Source organism: Bidens hawaiensis, unplaced genomic scaffold (genome assembly GCF_021521415.1).
Source record: "Bidens hawaiensis isolate Kalapana, Puna unplaced genomic scaffold, B.hawaiensis_p1.1 tig00026186_1, whole genome shotgun sequence".
In the NCBI taxonomy this organism is placed as follows: Eukaryota; Viridiplantae; Streptophyta; class Magnoliopsida; order Asterales; family Asteraceae; genus Bidens; species Bidens hawaiensis.
Genome location: NW_027494210.1, coordinates 1 through 5,793, shown reverse-complemented (window position 1 = coordinate 5,793; position 5,793 = coordinate 1). Strand labels below are relative to the sequence as shown.

General features: G+C 33.9%; 1 pseudogene; it reads left to right on the top strand.

The window, feature by feature from the left end:
- Window positions 1-3,324: 3,324 nt before the first annotated feature.
- On the top strand, window positions 3,325-4,097 carry LOC143573010 (zinc finger protein GIS2-like; annotated as a pseudogene).
- Window positions 4,098-5,793: the final 1,696 nt, after the last annotated feature.

Here is a 5,793-nt window from a genome sequence, read left to right as displayed (position 1 = left end):
CCAGTTTATTTTATTTTTCATTTTAAATTACACAAACAGGAAATTTGCGATCGGTTGTGATAGTAAGAAACGATCACAAATTTGGTTGACTGATTTGCAGTCTAACCACATTAATGGTCGAAAAATTAACGAACGTCACAAATTATAATTTTGCTACCCTTAACTTTTGCCACAAAACCATTCGCAAGAACGTAAAAAATGTAATCTATATTAAATTGTGAACCAAGTTATAACTCATAATTTTGTTGTAAAACTTTCAATCATTTACTATTTTGAACTGCTAAAATTTTTTACACTTTATAAGGTTTGAACATAAACACATAGGTTTCTGCTACTATAACCATAGGCAAAACTTTTTAGGACCAAAGAGGTCCCCGACCCCCTTCGTTTTTTTTTCCAGCAGTGCAAATTTACTCGTTTTTATTTGAAAATTTTTATACGTAGCATAAATTTACCCGTTTTCGCTCTAAAATTTGAGTCCCTCCCCCCTGTTTATGAAAATTTGTATGCCTATTTTCGTCCAACCTCGTCGGCGTTTTCCTACAAGTTTCGCCATTTGTAACATCTCGGATTTTTTGAAACTGTATTCGTTGCGTATAACCCGACCCGGAAATATTTTGGATCACTATTATTAATCAAAAACCAAATAATTATAAATATTTAAGTTTCTAATAATTCACTTGAAGCCCTTGTACTTTAAATAGACTTTAAATCTTATTTATATTATCAAAAGTTCATAAAAATGCTCAAAGACCAAAATACAGGGACTAAATGTGACAACGTGTGAAACTTATCCCCCATACCATCCGGAGCGCCGCGCGACAGCTAGCCTACCTGCTGGCTGCGCAGCGCGGTGGCCCCACTGCACTCAATCTTGGTTCGTCTTTGTTCGTTAACTCGTTTAAGGTATAAAATCGTTTATTTTAGGCATATTAGAGAGAATTAAAGAACAAGTAATCATAATATAACTAAAATACAACTCTTAATTCGTTTTCCCTTGTCCAAGATCAGATCTTTATGAATCTTTTGGTAATTCTTTCCTTAAAACATATTTACTTGCTTAAACGGGCCAAAAAGCCCATAATTAGTTTGTTTTATGTTTTTCTATATAAACAACCATTAAACATCTGCTGTAAACATTAATCAAACCCTAAAGAACATCCTCCAGCCGTCCCTTACCTCTGTTTATCCTCCAACCCTTCGGTTTTTGCATATTCGTTAAAGATTCAAGACTTGTTCGTTGACTTTGCAAACTCAAGGACCTTTGACTTCCGTTTCTCATCAATCCTTTCGCTTTCCGGGTAAGTTGTAAACTGTAAAATCTTTCATACATATTCCCTAGTCAATAACCTTCAATCAATTTTGGTGGTTGAAGGGTGTTGACTGGTCAATTGCTTTAAAACCCGATAAAGGGTAAAACAGTCAACAATTTTGACTTTGCGTTTTCTCATGCTTCTAGTCGGATTCAACGTTCGGTCCAGAATACTTTTATTCTCGTAACAAAATTTTAAGGCTACTGTCCAAAACCCGACTTCTGACTCGCTGTTCGGATTCTGGTCAGTACCAGCACGCTTAAACGTTTAATTCAACATAACTAGAGTTCTACTCATCCGTTTGGATTGATTCCAGCGACATTAAGTTCGTTTTTATTTATAGTTTTATATCACAAAGTTTCAGGTTCTGATCATTTATCTCGTTTGATGCATATTGGACGACTCGCTTATCCGTTTACTCGTTTATTCCTAATTATACTCCCTTGCCTTTAATCTAAGGTGAGTTTGATCATTCCCCTTTTTATCTACTGTTTTCAAACGTTTTGGGGACATATGCGTACTTATTCATGTTTTCTATCTATATATATATACACAAAATCACAAATATAATCATTGTGTGAATATCAGTTGAATGCTATTTGCTAGTTGCTACATGTTTAATTGTTTACTTGATAACGTTTCAGAGAGGTCCAACATATCCCCTTGTAGAGGGTTCTCATTAGTATGATCATACGACCGTCTTAGTAACCGGAGCCCGATTCGCTTGGCGAAGGTAAACCGACAATTTAGTCATTGTAATCAACGTTCGATTCACTTGGCAACGGTTCATTGGCACACGAGTACAACTTGGTTTTGGTTTGTTAAGGATTTGATTGATTATTATCACATGGTTGGTTTACGCATTTATCATTTATCAACTATATATATATGCTATTATTTAATGTTTCAAAATTGGTGATCATCTCACTCAACATGTGTTGTTGACAAACTCTGTTTTCTACGCATATGTAGGTTGATTGAAGTTGAAGTATGGATACTTAGAAAGACTTTAGGGTTGTAATGAAGACATACATGAATTTAACATGTTATATTTGTTTATTTGAATTGATTTGTTGTATTTGGATATTGTGTGTGTATAATTGAAATAAAATAATTGATTAGATATTTTCATTTATACTTATGATAGTATCTTCGAGCTGTGAGCAATCGGATCACGCTCCGGCATTTCCGCCTTAGGTTGGGGTGTGACAAATTATATATATATATATATATATATATATAGATAGAGAGAGAGAGAGAGAGAGAGAGAGAAAACGTTATAAGAATGTTTACGAGCCATGAACTAGTCGCAATCGATACGTGATTAGTGTTGATACGTTAAACAAATACTTTATTGATGATCAATACGTTACATGAAGATACGTTAATGGAGGTCTAGAGAGAATCCGGCATGGTAACGTTACATTACATAAATATGGCACAGATCTCTATGCAAACTAACTATGGAAGGCCTATTTATAGGCATGTCCCATTCGTTAAAACAGTAGTAACGAATGAGACTCTCATTCGTTAACATCACTAACGAATGAGGTCTTTCCATAGCTCCATTCGCTTAACACCCTTAGCGAATGGGTATACCTTAACGAATAAGTCACCATTCGTTACACTGTAGTAACGAATGGGCTCTTACATTAACGAATATGCCTAGTCTTTAATCTGTGTACGTATCAATGAGTGCTGCCTCCTCCGTAACTCCACTTATGAAAATCTGTGTACTTATTTTCATCCCTCCTCGTTGTTTCGTCAAAGCTTCGCTACCGACTATAACTATATAATGTTTAAACTTATTTTATTTATATTATAAATATATTTTCATCACTATTATTTTTACTTTAAATAATAATAAGTATTTTCAAAACACAACACAAACATTTTCATTGAAAGATTATTTTCTACAACATGTTTCTTCTTTAAGGTACCCTACCTCACCCAACATGTAACTTAATTACAATCCACCTTCTTCATCCTCCTCTTCCTCCGCCCTTAAACCGCCGTCGGCTACCGCTCTCCGATGGAAAATTCCGACCAACAAACTCATGATTTCATGAACGTCCAATCTTTCTCTCAACTCCCCTTCATCCGCCCCTCATCCATCAAAGAAAAAAGCATTCGCCTCTTCGGAAAAGACTTCGTTGGTTGCGACGAATTTGACACAAACGACAACAACGACAACAGCAACAGCAACGCAGTAACCAACCGCGAAGAATTTAAAGAAAGTAACGAAAGTAGTCGAAAATTCGAGTGTCATTATTGTTGCCGAAACTTCCCTACTTCACAAGCTTTGGGTGGACACCAAAATGCACACAAAAGAGAAAGACAACATGCAAAAAAGAGCTCATCTTCAGTCAACCATGGTCAACGGTGGCTTTACGGAGGCGCAAATGTATGGTCTTATGAACTACCACCGGTTCACCACCACCCCACCACCCTATTACCACCACACAAACACCAACTACCATCATAGGTTCTATGCAAACAATAATATTAATAATATTAATAATAATAATAATAACAATAATAATAATATTTACACTTCTCATCAAACACCTATCAATGAGAGTCCATTAGGGTTATGGAGATACCCTAATAATGCCCAAAACACAATATATAACCGTGATGGCCAGGTGATTAACACGTTGCCCGTAGTGATATCTTCGAAAGAGGGGTTGCGTGCAACGAGAATCGGGACAAACACGAGTTATATATTCGATTTGAAGCCGGTTCAAGATCAAGTTAGTCTAGACTTGCGTCTGTGACATTATGTTAAAGTTTTATTTAGAGGTATTTTTAATATTTTATAGAACTACTACCATTTCATTTTTTATGCTTAGTTCATGTATCTTAATTATAAGTCATGAAATCTAACAAAGATATTATTTTTATCATGTGTGTGATTTCAAGTTGTAAAGAAAATTAGGTTAAATAACTTATATCCATCTTTATCATGATTAGATTAAAAAAAAACATGTTTCTCAAACTATTGAGGTTTGAAGATACACAGATGGAGCCAAATGAATTTGGATCAGTTTTTGATATCCGAATTCGTTCGGCTCATAATTTTGCAGAGCAAAAAAAGTTTCATGGTTTTAAACTTTTTCTCACATTATGTTACAATTTACTTAATTTAGAACTATAAATATGATTTTTTTTAAAAAAAAATTTCAAACTCCAAGCTAATGTATATTTTCGGTTACCCTATATAACCCGAAAAAATCGGTAAATGAATTATGAATCAAACTCCAAGCTAATGAAACTCGAGATGTTTATCGTTCGGTTTGGTTTGTTTCGGTTGGTTTCATGAGCGAAAAACCCTAAAATGGTGTTAGGAAAAGATAAAGAGGAACAAGAGTTGAAATGAACATAAGAACCAGGCATTTATTAAGTCATTAATTAACCTAATTTTTACAAATATGTGAAGAAAGAAATAAATTAAATTAAAGTTTTGAAGAGTCAACATCTGGCTTCAATCAGTGATTGTCCCAACAGATGCAAATGAAGCTGTGTTCATGAAGAAAAAGAGTGCTGATGCTTTTAATGACTTCCAATGGGTATACTCCCACTTAACCATGCTATCTATATTTGTCTAAAGTACAAGTGTCAGCTGCTTCAGTGTGCTTTCCATGCTTGTACATTGTACAGAACTTTTGTATTATTATATGTATACATGTGTGTGTGTTTGTGTTTTCAAATAGAAACTAGTAGGAGACATTTAGTTTACATTTGGATCCACAAAAATAATAAGAACAAAAAGGTTTCTTATGGTGTCTAAATACACATGGGAGGATACATTATATTCATAACTATTAAGAATTTGTTTCTTTCAAACTATAAACTTTTATAAACAAATCAGTCGAAACAACCGAACCCCTCTTCACAACTCGGAGAGGACCCCAAAAACAAAAATCACCTAAGATCAAGCTTACACCAGTTTTAACCATCGTATCGATTTACATTTGGATCTATGTTTAAACCATAAGAAGCCGAGAGAGTTTAAGTCTCCAATTATGTCTTTGATCTTGGTATCCTTGTCTTCAAAAATCTTCTCGTTTTAGCTTTTCAAATCCTACAAGAAGTTGTACTATTAAGAATTAAGAAATAGAGTAACCCATCAAACCAAAAATTTGTTTTATTTTAGTTTCTGCTTCTCTTTTGATATAAGAAATTAAGGTAAAACTATTTTTGAACATTTTATAGTTATTCTCTATGATTAATGTTACTTCAAATATCTCCTTTCGGTCATTTTTACTGTCACATCAACTATAAAATTCTTCGGGTCCTTCAACCACATCCTTCATACAGTCGATTTTTAATTCCATTCATAAGGTTTTTCTTCTCATTTCCTTTCAACGTTCTTCTATATGTTTTTTAACATATTTTTTGCAGGCTCTATATTTTTCACAATGTTAATTATATTTTTGTTTTGCGTTTTAGCAAAATATTTAAAGCAAAATGTCCAGTC